Source organism: Pipistrellus kuhlii, unplaced genomic scaffold (assembly GCF_014108245.1).
Source record: "Pipistrellus kuhlii isolate mPipKuh1 unplaced genomic scaffold, mPipKuh1.p scaffold_m20_p_16, whole genome shotgun sequence".
NCBI lineage: Eukaryota > Metazoa > Chordata > Mammalia > Chiroptera > Vespertilionidae > Pipistrellus > Pipistrellus kuhlii.
The window spans coordinates 6,109,004-6,127,736 of NW_023425471.1; the positions used below are offsets into that span (position 1 = coordinate 6,109,004).

The window sequence follows — 18,733 nt, forward strand, 5'->3', positions numbered from 1 at the left end:
AGGTGACTGGGAGAGAGGAACTGAGACCAGCATTGCTCAGAAGTTTGTCTCTTAAAGCTAACCACCTCACATCATTCCTTCCTGCCACCACATGGCCTAGAAAACCAAAGGGATCATCAACTTCAAGGAAACATCTAGAAATGCTTACATTATTTTTGGACACTGTCCACGTGAACTCTTTTTCTTTTCTAATCTTCTCCCCGAGAAAGCAAATCCCTATAGGGGTGATCATAGGCCATACTAAGGGCCCCACACAGAACATCATACAAAAGGGAAGGTCTGTGCTACATCTGATATGCTCACTGATCAATATTTTTCAAAAGCCACTGGCCTAGTTCTTTCTGTTCCATTTTTCTCTGCCTGAATCTCACTAAGGAAGAACAGAGTGGAACAGGGGGAAGAGGGCAGAAGTTCAGAATCAATATCTTGTCTAATCACATCTTTGGCAACTACAAGAATATACTCCACCCCTTGTACAACATTGCAAGCTGTCTGATCTTGATGAGAACAAATGCTGATTTGTTCAGGCCAGTTCCCAGGTGCTAACAGCATTGTCAGCAGGCGGAGTAGGCTCTCCCATGGACAGAGGACCCACCGCACCTGGCTTTTCCCAGGCAGCAAGTCAGAAAGTGTGGTACTCTGGTGCAAAGAACTCCACCACTATTCCATGGTTTCCAACACAACAGATAACCTCTCAAGCACTATGCATCATAAAGGATACAGAGTTCTCATTCTAGCTAAGAAAGTCTAGATGACAAAGTGACCCTGGCACCCATAACCTGGATCTGGTGACTCTTGTACTCCCTTAAAGATGAATTTCTACTGTAAATCTTTAAGAGGTTTATTTGCTAGATATTATGTTAAAAGAAAACTCTGTAGATAAAAAATCTGAATACAAAAAAACAAAAACAAGCAACAACAAAAAACACCCAAACATGACAAATGTCTGGAACCCTACACTCATAACCACAGAAGTCACCAAATTCCTGACTGAACTGACTTAAAATAACATCTAAAGACCTACTGTTAGCTGAACTCACAAAATTTACAGTTGTATGCAAGTTCAATATTCACAAAAACCTCTATAAAAAGTAGCATCTAACCCAATGGCAAAAGAGAGAATGATATTTTTTTAAAATATATTTTATTGATTTTTTTACAGAAGGAAGGGGGAGGGATAGAGAGCTAGGAATATCGATGAGAGAGAAACATCGACCAGCTGCCTTCTGCACACTCCCACCGGGGATGTGCCTGCAACCAATGTACATGCCCTTGACCTAAATCAAACCTGGGACCCTTCAGACCACAGGCAGATGCTCTATCCACTGAGCCAAACCGGTTTAGGCAAGAGAGTGATATATTCTTCAAGAAAAGACTAAGCTAGTAGATTCCAGACCTGGAACAAAATAATCAGATTTCTCTAGAACCAAATCTTTGCATCAGACTTCTATAAAGCTTTGTTTGGTATTAGAAAGAATCATACATTTACTCTGCCAGACTAGTCAATATTTCTGAAAAAGCCTCCAAGAAGGCTATTAAATTAGTGGCATAAAGTTTTATGAGGCATACTGCCAACATATAGGATTAAGAAAAGTGATCCCTGCCCTGACTGGCATGGCTCAATGTTGGCCCGTATACTGAATGGTTGTGGGTTCAATTCCTGGTCAAGGACATGTACCTGGGTCGCAGGTTAGATCTCCAGCTCTGGTCAGGGCAACTGATTGATATGTCTCTCTCACATCGTTTCTCTCTCTTTCTTTCTTTCTCTCTCCCTCCCTCCTTTTCTCTTCCCTCCCTTCTTTCCAATATCTCTAAAATAATCAAAGGAAAACAATATCCTGGGATGATGATTTTAAAAAGAAGAAAAGAAAAGGAAAGAAAGGTGAGTTTTTACAGGGGGCATCCAGAGGTTGCTGTGGTAACAGCCACCTAATCAGACCCCAAGCAGAAACAGCTACTCCCTCTGGCACTGGGATAGCTTCCATCTTCTCTAAAGCACTTCGGATACCCATCACTCTTAGCACATCCTGCCAAATACGTAAGTTCTAAAGAAAAAGAAAGGAGCCTGAATGAGCAATCGTTTTTGCAAAAGTGGGAATTGGGGCTTGGTGACTTACCTGAGGTTACCAAGCTAGTAAGTGGCAGTATGTCCTTGGCCTGAGTTCAGAGCTCTCCCTTCAATGCTGGATAAACCAATTCACCTCCAATCTTGTCCCAAATTCTCTGTGATCTGCACTTAACTGCTTTCTGCCACACTATATAACATAGCTTTAGGTCTTCACCAGTGCTTTCTCCTCACAGATAACTGTCAAACCCCTGGACTGCTGCTCTTCCAGGCCTCAATTTCTACATATCAGTTTCAATCTTGTTTTCCAGTTCTACCCAACCTAAAGCCCACTTCAGGGGGGCTGTTGATGTGGAGACGCTGCATTTCAGTTGCTTCCATCTATCTTAAGGAAGCTCTTGATGTCATTTTCCATTTTTTCCTCTCTTGGCATTTCATTGATGGAAAGCCAGTCTTGACTTTCCTCAAAGAAGTGGGTAGACAACACATATAGGGTGTCCCCCCAAAATGTACAGACACTTTTAACAGCTGATAACTCCACTTAATTTTCACTCCTTTTCAGGTTTAACTGATTTGAAATAATGGATGAATCCAAACTAAGCTTTGAACAAAGAAAACTTATCCTAAAGTGCCACTACTCTTTTTAATGGAGATATGTACAAGATAAAGTTAATACATATCAAATGATTGTGCACATAAATAGTGCACAAAATGATTCTTGATGTTTGCGATTCCATTGTTTCATGTTGTCAGTGGTGCCTGGACCAGAATGGTCATCAGTTTGAAAATAGGCATTAAAAAATATTATTCATTTCTATAGATTCTTTTAAATTTAAAAAATGAACTGTCTATTAATAAATACTGACTTTATAATCATTTGGTGTGCATACATTTGTTGGGACAACCTGTATATCTGAATGAGAAACTATGTATATTTGATTTTAAATTTAATCCTCTTAAAAGATAGAAAAGACTTGTTTTTAAGGAGGCAAAGCTATATGTATGCAACTGTTCAGGACAGTACTGTTTCTAACAGCAAATGTATACATCCGCAGAGATCTACACAGGAAACATCCTGAATAGCCACTAGGAGGTAAAGGATACATAAATCATGTAGAAAATAAAACAACCCTTAAATAGAGCAAGCAGCTCTATGTGTACTAACGTGTAAAAGATGTCCATAATACATTAAGTTCAAAGACCAAGTCACATAATATGTACAATATAAGCCCAACATTGTAAACACACACACATCCTCATTCTATAACCTCCACCAGGGACTCCTATTTACTACTGATCACCCATAACCTAGCATAGAGTATGCATTCAACAAATATTTATAAAAGAATAAGAGGATTCATTCAACATTCAACTAATATGTGATGGCCTGATATCATTAAGTAAATGAGAGCAATGGTATGTATGCCCAAACATACTTGTATTAGCACAGAAAGTGGTATGGAAGAGTACATTTCAATGTAACAGTGGTATTTTTGGAAAAAGGGTTGGGAGAGTGTAAATACTCATTTAAATGTTTCTGCACAAAAATTTGTTTTTACAAAAGGCATGAAACCCACAATTTTTAAAACATTACAGTCACCTATTAAAATAATTATTTTCTATTATGAAACATCCTTCTGATCACATTTTTATGACATTAATAGTAAAGTTAGCTTTATTTTCCAAGTAAATAAATACCAATAGAATAAGGCAGAAAGGTAGTTGTCACAAGCTAAATGACAAAAGGGCTCTGAACTGACTCTGGGTGGTCCATAAAGACAGTGGGAAGTGTGAGCCCAGAAAAAGCTCCACACCTGTAGCCCACACTAATTATCCTGATGAGACACTGTTAAAGATTCCCAAGGAGCCCCACAATATTCTCCGTTACCAACCCAGGATCATTGTCCCTAGACTGACTCCTCAGACCACACAGCCCAGGCATCCATGTCCTTCCTGGCAGTGGCGGGGCCCTGTGTCCATTGGAGCTCACTCACACTCACTCATTCAAACATGCACCTATGCTCAGCCACAAGGGCCCTTTCTCTGGGTTCCCCTAAAAACCACTATTTTTCTCCAGCTCTGTCTTCATCCCAGTGTATTTCAATTAACTCTGAGTGTCAATGTATGTGTTTTTCTCCACCCTTTCAGCTCTGACACCTTTCAACTCTTTCATGCACACTTTTGTGAGCCCTGGCAAGGTAGCTCAATTGGTTAGAGCATCATCCTAATATGCTAAGTTTGCGGGTTTGATCTCTGGTCAGGGCACATACAAGAATCAACCAATGAGCCCTGGCTGGGTGGCTCAGTTGGTTAGAATATCATCCTGTACACAAAAAGGTGGTGGATTTAATTCCTGGTCAGAGCACATACCTGGGTTTTGGGTTTGATCCCTGGTCAGGACGTGTGCAGGAGGCAAGCAGTAAATGTTTCTCACTCCCTCTTTCTCTCTCCCTCATTCCCTCCTTCCTCCATCTGGGCATGCCCTAAGGTGAGGATTAAAAAAAAAATCAACCAATAAATGCACAAATAAGTGGAACAACAAACTGATGTCTGTCCCTCTCAAATCAATAAATAAAAAAATCAAGACAAAAAAACAAAACAAATGTAACTTATTTGCCATCACCCACATATGCCTCACGATGGTTATGTGGATGCTACTTTATGACAAATGCCCACTCTCAATCCATCTGTGAGCCTAAGTGCCACATGTGTAGAAACAACGGAAGGGTCACAAATCCCTGATCTAGTCCTTCCTCAGTCCAAGAAACTTCAGAGTCTAATGTCCCTTTGAACATTAAAGAAAACCATTGAAAACAATCTTAAAGTCAGTCCATTAACATATGACCCCAAATATTGAGTTTCTGCTACCAGTGCAATACAGAAAGGGGCCATCCACTCAATAAACCGAGTTTCCACAAAGAGAAGCAGCAAATAGATATTTTCAATGTTAACACTGTTACCAGATGTTTCCTTAGATGCCACATATATCGTTTTGGTGTCATGAGCATGAAGAACTCCTCCAACCATGCTGTCCTCCACCTCAACTGTGTTATAAAAATGGGGTGTGAATTGGCTGTGTGGAAGGACACACACACTCTGAATATACAGCTCATAACATGTGGTCCATGTTGATAGCACAGAGAGAATCCTGGGCCTCATGACATGCAGAGACAGATGAGCCAGTGGTCCCGGCATTGTGATCACCTCGTGTGGCCTACTTCATGGCTCTTTGCCCAGTTTTCTCAAGTAAAAAATTGGAATGATGGGGACAGACCTACTTTGCTGAGAGGCTTGCTGCCCCATGACTCCTCCTTTTTTTCCAATTGTCTTTACATTTATGAATATGTGAAAAGGTGGCTTTGTTAATTATACCAGTTCAACCAGTATTCTTTTCACCAGACTTCTCTTTCCATCTGAGGAGATAAAGGAACCACACTGAACAACAAAGCCAGCCATATGTATAAATGGCCTTCTGCTTTCCCCTTTTCTTAGGCTGAGCCCAGGGGTTGGTTTTGGCCTTTCAACATGCCCTTAATCCAAGTGACCTGACCCACAGCAGAACACTTCTCCTGGGGACATTTCTCCAGTGTCCCTGTCTGACTCCCCTGGCCCAGGCCACCATCTCTCTGGGGAGGCAGTCTGGATGTTCAGAGGATAAAATCTGATCCATAAAGCTCATTGCTTTTCTCTGCTTCAGCAAGGCTGACTTGGGCAAAATGCCCAAAAGAACTCGACATATTTATAGAGTTTTGTTTGATCTACTTTTAAATACTCCATGCAGAGTCATTCAAGTGAAATGAGAATACAGAATTTCAAAGGAAAAACTGAAGGAAGATTCTAAATATAAGTTATTTGTTGAGCATAAACAAGATTTCTCCCTTCTATTCAACATATTCCCTCTAACATATCTATTTTTAAAGGCATTCTCAAACTTTGCTGCTGACAAGTGGACCTATCAGACTCCTAACTTTTATCATTAAGGGAGAAGTAGGGAGGGAAGAAGAAGAGGAAAGAGGATGGGGTGCATGTTAGCACATGCATATTAGGAATTGTGCAAGGGTCTAGAAATATCCTAAAGACCCTCATCTGGGGTCCATTTCTCTTGCCTATTATTTTTTAAAATACATTTTTACTTATTTTAGAGGAGAAGGGAGAGGGAGAGAGAGAGACAGAAACATCAATGATGAGAGAGAATCATTGATCAGTTGCCTCCTACACACCCCACACTGGGGATGTCGGCCTGCAGACTGAAAGGTCCAGGGTTCAATTCTGGTCAAGGGCACATTCCTGGGTTGCAGGCTCCATCCTCAGTGTGGGGCGTGCAGGAGGCAGCCAATCAATGATTCTCTCTCATCATTGATATTTCTATCTCTCTCTCCCTCTCACTTCTACTCTGAAGTCAATAAAAATATAGTAATAAAATAAAATAAAATAAAATAAAATAAAAATAAAATAAAATAAAATAAAAACAGAGGCTCTTAACTGGATTTCCTGGATAGAATTCAGGGGATCTAAACTTAAATGGAAAGGAAATTATATCTTTATTTTTGTTGTCCTCTCACTGAAATCTGGCCTTTCTTTCCACTGTACATATAGGCAACAAACGACACTGGTATTAGCATCACCTGTGGATTTTATATATGTCCCATCACAGGGATGGTTATTTTCATTGCACATCATGGTTGTTGTAGTTATCTTAAAATATCATTTTACACTCATCTCTATTTCAAAATTATGATAACTTCTAGACCCAGTGCTGGATCTTGCTATTAATGAGTCAATAAAGAATATGTATTACTATGTTTTTGCAACATTTTGAAAACTGTATTTCAGTATAATTGGTTTCCTTTGTAATTCTATGGATTTGATTTTATTCATTAATAAATATTACACTGAGAAGGGGTCCACACACTTCAAGAGACTGGCAAACAGGTTCTACAGCAACTTTTCTAAAAAAAAAAAGTTAACTCTTAATCCCTCTTTTCAAGATTATGGTTTGCAAGGGAACACAAAGGTACAAGAGGGGATTGTACATGTAAAATAAAGCAGCAAACATAACATTTGGATACCACATTGGAATGTTTTATGGGTTTTGGATCAGCACATAATGATAATAGAACCACATTGGGCAACTTAATAGGTCCCGATCCACGAATGGTTGTGTGGCACAGCATTCAGGAGGCTGTGTGCCAAATGCCCTCTTATTACCCGGGTCAGTGGCTGGCAAGAACCCTACTCTGTCATCTGGCACCTTGGCTCAGCGGAGCTCAATGCCCATGTTCCCTTGCACAAAGGCCAGCCCAGCTCATTTGCAGGTTGACACCTGCCACTGCCTCTACATCCCACTTCCAATAAAGCCCTACATTTTTCTCCCTTTGCTAGTTGGTAAAGTTCCAGAATGCACTCCAAGCCCACCCCCTCCAACACCCAGCCAGGGATAAAGAAGTTACTTGGGCTTCTGTGTACCCACATATCTTTATATACATTCTTTCTAGATAACTGCATTATCATTGTTTGCCTGCATGTCCCCAGAGCCTGCTGGGCGGTGAGTGCACAAATGTTTTATGAAGGGAGGGACGTTTATACCAATGTTTATAACTGTACAGGTTTTGCCTAGAGCGGCGGCCTGACTTCCACTATGGTCCCATCTTCGTGCTTTCAGTAGAGGATGAAGGACCCTGAGGTTAGTAAGTCCAACTGAGAGTGGAGCCAGCTGACAAATTCTTCAAAACATTTTTTTAAATCAAGAAAAATGCAATTTGAATTTTCCTAAGCTCTATTCCGGATAACTTACATGGCATGTGCCAAGATATATGCATAATGTTCACTGCTACATTATTCAGAAAAGTGAAACACAGGAATCATCCTAAATCTCCTTTGAGAAAAGAAATGGTTGGTCAAGTCATGGGATATCTACTACTCATGGACTATGAGAGGTGGGGTCACTCCCAAGGAACTAATACTGTCACATTTCCAAGATTCTCTTCAACCTAACAGAACTAACTGCAATACAGCGTAAATAGTATGATCCCATCTGTATTTTCGCAAATATCAATAGTCTGTATCACTTAGATTACATCGTACCATCTGCAATTGACATTTTTGTGGTCGAATCTCTGCGATTTTTTATGGTTCACCCTAGTATACATGTATGGAGTGCTCCTGGGAGTATGACCAAGGGAAGGAATTTTATGCTATTCTTTATGCCATGACTTTCCTTTAATTTTTTCCACTAAGTATTATTTTTATAATAAGTCTAAGAACACTCAGAGTGATTCTATAAGGAAATGTACAACTCACATAATAAACAAAAGAGCAGTGAGGTCTAAACAGCACAGTGACAGAAAAAGCTGTCTCACTGTGTGTGAGATTTCCTGATCATCAGGACAACAAAGCCCATTCCTGTGGGCTTAACTTCCTCTAAGGCAGTGGTTCTCAACCTTTCCAATGCCGTGGCCCTTTAATACAGTTCCTCATGTTGTGGTGACCCTTTAATACAGTTCCTCATGTTGTGGTGACCCCCAACCATAAAATTATTTTCGTTGCTGCTACTTAACTGTAATTTTGCCACAGTTATGAATCGCGATGTAAATATCTGTGTTTTCTGATGGTCTTAGATGATCCTGCTAGTGGTTGAGAACCCACAGGTTGAGAACCGCTGCTGTAGAGCCTAAGACCGTCAAAAAACACAGATATTTATTTTACGGTTCATTAACAGTAGCAAAATTACAGTTATGAAGTAGCAAGGAAAATAATTTTATGATTGGGGGTCACCACAACATGAAGAACTGTATTAAAGGGTCGAGGCATTAGAAAGATTGAGAACCACTGCTCTAGGGTCTGCAAATGGCTCTGTTGCCAAGACCCCTCTAGAGGTGTGTCCTCCAGAAAAGGATAGGTGTCTAGGTCAGTGGTTGACAAACTCATTAGTCAACAGAGCAGCAAACCGCAGCTCCCGAGCCACAAGTGGCTCGAGAGCCGCGGTTTGCCGACCGCTGTTCTAGGTGAATGAGCAATGCAAAGGGACTGCATACTTGTAAGGGAAAATTTTTAAGCAGACTTTTTTCTAAACAAAAATGTTAGTGATGCAGCCGAAACCGGTTTGGCTCAGTGGTAGAGCGTCGGTCTGTGGACTGAAGGGTCCCAGGTTCGATTCCGGTCAAGGGCATGTACATTGGTTGTGAGCACATCCCCAGTAGGGGGTGTGCAAGAGCTGGTCAATGTTTCTCTCTCATTGACGTTTCTAGCTCTCTATTTCTTTCCCTTCCTCTCTGTAAAAAATCAATAAAATATATATATTTTTTAAATGTTAGTGATGCATACATTTTTCTCCTTGCTCCAAGCAAATAAAGGAATTTCTCATTTACTCAAGCAAGTCTTATTTCCTTGTAAGTATGGGAGAGTAGCAAAGGTACATTAAAAATGGCATTTCAGATTTTGCATTTTCCAAATTGATATGCACCTTTACTCTCCCCTCAGAGGGAGGGAACCGAGTGTCATGAAAAGTGTAAATTTAGAAATTATAAATCTAGACAGTGTCAATCTAGAAATCTTGAGGCAAGAAAATTAATGTAGAATCATTCGTGGAGAAAGGACAGCAGTGGCGGAGAAAGAAGAGAAATAAATGCACATGAATCTCTCCAACAAAGCTGACTTTTGTCTGCACTACTTGTTTCAGCATTTAAATATCTTCACCTCAACAGGCTTTATTATAAAGTCAGTTTCCTTTGCAGGATGAAACCTCCTGAAGGGCAGGAATTGAGTTTTTCTACTCTTCTGCAGCAGGACTTGGCAAACTTGCCGAAAGGGCCAGAGAATAGGCTTTGAGGTCCATACAGTCTCGGTGGCAACTACTTAACTCTGCTTTTGCAGTGGAAAAGCAGGCATAGATAATATCCAAATAAATGGGTGTGGCTAGTTGCCAATAAAACTTTATTTACAAAAACAGACAATACAGAATTTGGCCTATGGATTATGGTTTATGGACCTCCAATCTATACAAGGAGAAATAAAAGGTCCAAATCAGAGACCAGGAATGATTTTTTTTTAAAGAAAGAGCAAGAAACATTGCTAAAGTTGAATTAGCTTAGAAGTGACCCTCTCCCAGACAGCTTCCCGATAACTGCTTTTGAGGCAGGGTTAGTTTAGGTGCCTCTATCACCACAGCAGCCAATGCATAACCATTCTCTTCACCCTGCCCACAGCACCAGGAACTTTTTTAAAAATATATATTTTATTGATTTTTTACAGAGAGGAAGGGAGAGAGATAGAGAGCTAGAAACGTCGATGAGAGAGAAACATCGACCAGCTGCCTCCTGCACACCCCCCAACGGGGATGTGCTCGCAACCAATGTACATGCCCTTGACCGGAATCAAACCCGGGACCTTTCAGTCTGCAGAACGACGCTCTACCACTGAGCCAAACCAGCTTCGGCAACACCAGGACTTTTTGAAACTCCATTCCTAGACTCCTGTGGGCAGCAGCTGAGATGGCCTCCTTGTGGATTACTAAAAGCTAGCCCAGAGCTCAGCCAGAACAGTCCTTTAGCTATTATCTCAAAAACAAGGGAAAGAGGCCCAGCTGGAATGGCTCAGTGGTTGAGCATCAACCTATGAACCAGGAGATCACAGTTCGATTCCTTGTCAGGGCACATGCCCAGGTTTCAGCTCCATCCCCAGTGTAGGGCAAGCAGGAGGCAACCAATCAGTGATTATCTCTCATCTTTGATGTTTCTATCTTTTTCTCCCTTTCCCTTCCTCTCTGAAATCAATAAAAGATATTTTTTTAATTATAAAAAAACAAACAAGGTAAAGGACAACAAACAAGGAAATGATGAAGGATATGGAGGAGGAGTTACAAATGACACTGAAAGGTTGATGAGAAGAAATGAAGGTTGGGAAGCAGAAGAGAAACAGCAGGAATCTGACAGGTGGAAGAAACTGCTGCTAAACCATGTGGGGACAGTTGAGGACATAACAATTCCCTCTCGTCAGCCTTTCTACCACAGAACATCTAATCTGGGCCAGACCTGTCCAGGAATGGGTTCAGGAATGGATAGGCAGCCATAAGGTAGGGTGGCACAATAAGAGGCAAAGATGGGTCTGCCCAGGGAATCTCAAAGAAAAGAAGGCCCCCTGTCCTTTCCCCACTGGTTGTAATCAGGGAATCCCATCAGCCCACTAACTGGCCACAGCATGAAGCCAATTGAACAAGAGGTGGTGCAGAGAGACAAGAAACCTGGGCCCCAAGGAGCTTGCCTGGCCCCTGGCTTGTTGTGCAAGACAGACATTTCTTTACGACCTAAGCCATGTTAAACCAGGGTATCTGTGAGTTGTAGCCAAGAGCCCACTAACCAGCACAGTATCTGCAAGTGGGGGTGCAGGATGAGAAAGACAAGGAGGGCAGCCCAGCCCAGAGGTTAGGTTTGGGGGCTTGTATACTTTGAGACATTGGCTGAGCCTAGTAGTGAGTAGAGACTGTAGAAGAGGCCAAAAGACAGAAGCATAAAATAGCTTGCATTCAAGAAGGTGGAGAAGAGGAGTCAGCAAAATAAAACAGAGAAAGAGGAAGAGTGGGAGTGAGAGGGCAAATACAGAGGCACAGAGGCAAAGCAGGTGTTTTCACAGAGACAGTAACCCAACATGCGGGGAGGTATCAGCAGAGGCAGGACAGAGGAAGATGTCTGATAGACCTGGGTTCCAATCCAAACTACACCACTCACTAGACGTGTGGCCTTGGATAGGTCACAGGAACTCTATGGGCCTCACTTTTTCCAACTATAAAATGAGGACAACACTACCACCTTCTCAGGGTTGTTAGAAGACAGCTTATAAATCTTTACTACAATACTATGCGCAGTCAGGTGTACCACAGACCACATTTACACCCTGATTCCCCCCGCCACCACCACCATATCCATGCCCTTTGTCACATGACTTCACAGTATCTCCTTTAAAGACAAAGTAGATTCCCTCACCCACCCATCCACACAGCATATGACTTGTTTTGGAAAACCAAGTGAAGTGGAAGTAGCCATGTGCCAGTGTAGAGTCCAAGTCCCAAGAGAACTCAGATGTTCCTACTGGCTCTGTTGCATGTTCACAGTGCCATGCAAATGTGCTCAAACTAGCCTGCTGGAGCATTTGAGTCTCCCCAGGCATGCACCTGAGCTCAAGAGGAGTGCCAGCTGACCTCCAGACATTGAGAAAGCTCAGTCAAAATCAGAAAAGACACCTAGCTAGCTTCTAACTGACTCTCGACTCCAAAGCAATAAATGCTTATGCTACTGAGGTTTAGTGGTTGCTTGTTATGGAGCATTATTGTGGCAACTGATGACTGACTCAATGCTTGGCACACAGCAGGTCCTCAAAAATGTTTAAAACTCACAGTCCAGGAGGATAAAGGTTGCAAAAATACTGTATCATTCTTCTTTCCTGGGAAGTTAAATGTTATTTCTCCTGACTGTTTCTCCATGTTCACCAAGGCCCAAATGGCTAACAAACATTTTAGACAGATTTCTTTTTGAAGTTTCCAAAAACACTAATTTTAAAGAAGAGGTTCATCTCCTGCTTGTTGTATGTGTATCTTTAGCAACGAGTACAAATGGAAAATAAAGCAGAAAGAAAGCTCTCCTGACACAGAATTCTCTTTTCCAAGCCATCCCTGACTCCTCAAAAAAAGAAAACACATAATGTAACTGAGACAAGGTAACATATGTCATGTCAACTGTAATTGTTAGTGTTTAAATTTTCTTAGCTCATGGTGGGTAGAGGGTGTAGGGTATTTGACATATTGTTCTGGATCCCTTTTTAATTATAGTAAAACATACATAACATAAAACTTAACAGTTTAACCACCTTTAAGTGTACAGTTCAGTGGCATTAAGCACATTCTCATCATTGTATAGCCATCACCACCATCCATGGTCAAAATTTTTATATCTTTCCAAACTGAAACTCCATACCCATTAAACATGAACTTACCATTCCCCTGCCCCCAGCCTCTGGCAATCACTCCGCTACTTTCTGTCTCTATGAATCTGACTATTCTAGGTGCCTTATACAGCAATCATACAGCATTTGTTCTTTTGTGATTGGCTTATTTCACTTGGCATAATGTTCTCAGGTTCATCCATTTTGTAACATGAGTCAGAATTTCTTCCTTTTTAAGGCTGAATGATGCTTCAACCTTTTGCCTACTGTGAATAATGTTGCTATGAACATGGGTGTATAGGCATCTGTTCAAGTCTCTCTTCATTCCTCTTTATATATTTTTATTAAATCTTCATTTTGAAATATTAAACATGTTCAAAGAAACACACCACGTAGATAAGCAGTCTTCAGGCATCATCTAACAAGGTTGGCGGGATATGATTGGCACCAAGAGTTTGCAATGCAATCCGATTTACCATGAATGGTTGTGTCTCACATTCATTGAAACAAACATGGAGGTGATATGAAAAAACTTAGGGAGAGCTAGGAAGCTGCAGCATGCTGAGCTGAATGTAAAGTGAACCACATCTCACCATCCAGCCAACCCTGTGTAGTAAAGACACTGCACTGCTGGGCAGTGAGTGAGAATGGGTGTTTTACCCAAGGCAGAAACACTGTTTTGATTTCATTACTCAACAAAATCACCCTGGAGATTTCTCAGCTAAGAACCAGAATACTCTAAAGCTATCCAGAAGCTTCTGACAGGTCAGTTGGGAACCTGGTTCCTTCAGCAAATCTTTGCAGCATATAGGAGCGAGAAATGGGCTACAGATAGTATGAGAATAAACCCCAATATTCCTTTCTGGACGTCCTGGAAAGGGTTTTAAAGAGAAGAATTAGATGCTTATGCTTTCCAACATCCCAAAAGGCTTAATGGCCAAGAAGAGGGTAAACAGGTTAAAATGCTTTGCAGGACTATATAAAAATAGCACCGTTACTCTAATCTGTAGAGCCAGTTATATGCTAATGAAGGTAAAGGAATTTGTCACCCAAAGGAACAAAAACTTTTAGAAAGGATCCCAGGACTAAAAAAAATACTAAAAACTTCTCTATCAACCTTTCAACCTGCAGATGAAGGAACTGATGCTTCAAAGGGTGAAATGATCTTCCTAAGATGGATACGGGCTGGTAGAGCTGACATTTATATGTATGTCCCATAACTCCTCAGTTTCTGAATCATCCCGGGCAGAAGTCTGAAGGAGAAAAAGGAATATCAATGGCTTTCCAGCCTGACAAACTTCCAGTCAGGCTCGAAGCCACTGAAAAGCAACAGGATATTTGTCAACTGCTATCAAATGCTGCTGGTTACCCAGGCCCGGCTGCCTCTGGCCATATGCAATCTAAAGATTGAAAGGGAGGCCATTCAGGCCCGTGTGCTTTTGTTTGTTTTGTTTCTATACAAAGCTGACATTCGTCAGCTCTAATAAATGATCACTTTCCATTTTCCACTTCAACTTGGGCTTTTCATAGAAGGAGTTCATACATCAATATGAATAGATCGATACAGTTCATAATTTATGAAGATGTGGAAGGAGAAGAAATTGATCCTGTGGAACCACCCAACTGATGCTCGCTTCTCTTTCTCTCTTCCTTCTTGCCACCTAGGTTTGGTCATTTTTAAATTTATAAACACCTCCACCTGAGAGGATAGTAGGGCGTGAGAAAAAGAGAAATACCACCCTGCATAAGCCTTTCTAATAAAAGACTGATAGTTAAACTGCAGAATGATTTCTGTGTAGTATCCCTGCGTTTCAATGATCCATGTTATTCCTGTCAAGCCTGCATGATGTAAATAAGAGCTAATGACAAACACATAACATATGCACATATATACACATACCTGTTTCAGAATGGGATGGAGCTTAAAGAGGAAGGCATCACTGAGAGAGGGGTGGAAGGGGTGGAGCAGGAGCCAGGGGGAGAGAGAAGGAAGAAAGGAAAGAGACAACGAGGAAAGGAGGCTCTTAAACATTGACTGAATTGTACACAAATTCTGTGAAAGATCAGAGCTCTAAAGCCAAAGCTTAGGAGGACAGTGTAAAGTACTTTTTAAAGTGTAAATACATGTACAAAATAGAATTACAATTTCCATTCCTGGCTCATTTGATTTGCTTGTCCCTGTCCACACAGTGCCAGACACATTGGTAACTCAGTTACTTTTACTCTTTGTGCATAACTTCAAGGTTCTTACCTTTTGTCTCAATGATTTCGTCAAAAGTACTTGCAAAGGAAGCTAATTACTTCTAAAAAATATTCCCAGTTATATTATCAAAGGGTTACTTTAAAGCTTTTTATAAGTCAAGCATTAAAAAACTGGTATCATTTTTTCCTAAACTATGTGGGGTTTTTTTTAAAAAGATCACTACTAAAAGTATGCTTGTTTTTATTTGCTTGCTTTAATCTGTCAAATACCATGGACTAGAAAAGGGTTAAAAGAAAAAAGGAGAAAACTCAATAGCAAACTTTGTGAAAATACTATTTTCCTTTGTAAGGAATGACAATACTGAATAATCCATCCAAATGTGCCCTGGGGACAGGAGAAAGGGAGGGGAGAAGGAAGCAAGAGAGAGTGAGGGGGAGGGAGGTTCCTTGCTCCAGAGTTCCAGCATCTTCAACCAGCTAACTAGAGGTGGTTACTCAGATTTTACTTAGACTAACACGTGAAAACACAATACTAATCACTGGTAACTCAAAATAGTGGGTTCCTGACAAGCAAAATTAACACACAATCACATAACCCAACCATCTCTCATGATTAATATTTTCATTTTCTCTCCCTGGCTTTGATAATGGTAATAATGAGCACTCAAATGTTACAGAGGGAAAAGCCAGGAAAGAAAAAAATAAGGCTAAGTCTGACCTGTGCACTCTAATAAAAAGAATACTAGATAGATTATTGTATGTAAAATAAACTGAACTTTGTATATTTTCATTTAGAAAACATTGTGGGAGGTTATAAAATCAAATACAGATTAAAATGATCACATAAACTCTAAACTTTTCCTCACCCTGGATATTTTCATCTCATTACACCAGGAAACATGAAACCTTTCAGAGCCTTCTCACAAACACAGTTACCTGTATAACTTACTACTTTCAGTCTTGTTACTCAAGATCTGGTTCAAGTTTTCTCCTTTGGAAACGTAGTTCACTTTCTCACTCTCTACTAATGGCCCTTTATCAGGCCTAGAGCTAGATTCAGTACTCACCGTCATGATCCACTTTCCAAAACAGACACTTAATATGTTTCTTCTCTCCCTCAGCACTCAGTCACCAAAGACAAGTTCTCTGAATCATGGAATTTCGGCAGCTTCTTCTCCTTAAATACAGAACTTAATAAGCCTGTTCTCCCTCTGGTAGTTTTCCTTTTGGGAACTTGTTTTCAACAGGGTGAGGGTTTAGTTATTCCATGCAATAACTAAAGTTGGTTCCAAGATTAATACAATGTGGCTTCTTCCTTCAGGGAAGTTACAATAAAATAAGGAAAATCAAAATCTAAACATATGCAAATGTGCATGCACGCGCGCGCGCACACACACACACACAAAGAAAAAGCCTATCTAATAATAGAGCAATATGCAAATTAACCATCATACTGTGACAAAAATGGCAGCCCCCATAGCCACAATATGGTGGCGCCCAGTCACCTCAGCTCCACTGCTGGAGTATCTGGCCTGTCCACCAGAGCAGCGAGGCTGGATCCGCCTCCTCCAGAGGCTCTTAGGCCTATAAGCCTCACTGGGGTTCATGGGGATCAAGCAGCAAGGCTGGAACTGTCCCCAGACACAAAGACAGAGCCCAGACAGCAGGGCTTGGGGGCTTCCTTAACAAGGTGGCAGCGGGAATACCCCCAGACCCCACAGACAAAGCCAGGACAACAAGGCATGGGGACTTCCTTTGTGTGTCAATGTTAGTGAAGCCCCCAGGCCTGGCAGACAGAGCACACTGCAGGGCATTGGGGCTTCCTTCTCATGGCGCATGGTGAGGCAGGTAGAGAGCGGAGAGCAGGACATGGGGGGCTTCATCTCCATGGCTGCAGCAAAACCTCCAGGCCCACAGAGAGCAGAAAACCACGGGGAGTGGGCCTAAGCTCTCAGTAGGACATCCCCTGAGAGCTCTTGGATTATAGAGGGTGCAGGTTGGGCTGAGGAACCCCAGTGCACAAATTTTGTGCACCGGGCCTCTAGTATAAGTATATTAACAGAATGAAATGCAGCCACAAGTGTTCAAAAATAATCATTTAAGATTAGCCATTCACTAAGGCTTCTCTAACACTATCATTCGTATTACTGCAGATATTTTTATAAGATGAAGACAGCAAAAGACAGACTTTCTAGGTCTGCCTTTATTGATGCCTTAGGTATGTCATTTTTCACTTCTACCAACCTCAGTTTCCTTATATTTAAAGTGGACTGATAATAATGCTTCTCCTACTAGCCTTCACAGGGCTATTCTAAGAAGTGAGTCTTTCAGTCTCTGTCTATATAAACTGTAAAGTTCTGACCAAGTTAATTTCTTTTATAAAAAACTTATTTAAATATAATATTTTGTCATTTCCATTTCTCCACTCTCTATAAGCTAGTGACTGATACACACTAAGAATTCTCCTTAGTATTAAAGGGAAATACTTTGTAATGAACAAAAGCACTCCACAAAGGGCTATTATAACAGAAAAATTCAAAAGTTAAGTTCATCTGTGGATCAGCAATAGGGAAAAATTATGAGAGGGAAAAACATCCTATTTGCTAAAGCCAACAATAACCACAATCTGTGTAGGAGAGACATTATAAGGAGTAAGCAGGACTGCACAAATAAGCCACATTGACATTTGACTTAACACAGTAAGCAAGCTCTATGTCCCTGAATCACTAGAATCGGCTCTTTAGAAGTCAGAAGGGGAATGCATGTTTGATTTTTGTGATATATTTGCAATTTTGGTTCACTGTGATGTTTGGGAGGAGGAGCAAGGAAGAGAAAGGTTTTCATTTATGCATTTGTGGAGAGACCATTTGACGATACAATAAAACACTTTTAAACAAAAATGTTGGGGAAATGCCAATTCTTTCTAAATTGACTTATAATTTTAAAGTAATTCAAATCCAAATCACAGTAGAATTTTTAAAAACTTCATAATAAGATTTCAGAATAAACAAGTGAGAACAGCCAAGATATTTTTGAAAATGAAGAGTGATAACTGGAAGGACAAAAGCCCTACTATATATTAAAATGTATTACAGCCGCAACCGGTTTTGCTCAGCGGTAGAGCATCCGTCTGCGGACTTAAAGGTCCCAGGTTTGATTCCGGTCAAGGGCATGTACTTTGGTTGTGGGCACATCCCCGGTAGGGGGTGTGCAAGAGGCAGCTGGTCGATGTTTCTACCTCTCTATCTCTCTCCCTTCCTCTCTGTAAGAAAAATCAATAAAATATATTTTAAAAAATGTATTACAAAGCCATAATAGATAACTACCTTGATATAAAAATAGTGAGACAAATTAATGACACAGAATCAAAAGTCCTGAAAAAGGCATTTATATATAATAACACTATATGATAAATGAGGTGACTATTTCAAAATAAAAATCAATTTGCATAGTAACCCCATATTATACATAAAAATTTCCTAAAGATTAAAAATTGGATGTAAAAATTGAAGCCAATACATAGGTGCATGGAAC

General features: G+C 40.7%; 1 protein-coding gene across 9 annotated transcripts in view; it reads right to left on the reverse strand.

The window, feature by feature from the left end:
* SH3KBP1 (SH3 domain containing kinase binding protein 1) overlaps positions 1 to 18,733 on the reverse strand; it is a 342,524-nt gene that overhangs the window by 168,318 nt on the left and 155,473 nt on the right. The gene's annotated exons all lie outside the window — the stretch shown is intronic.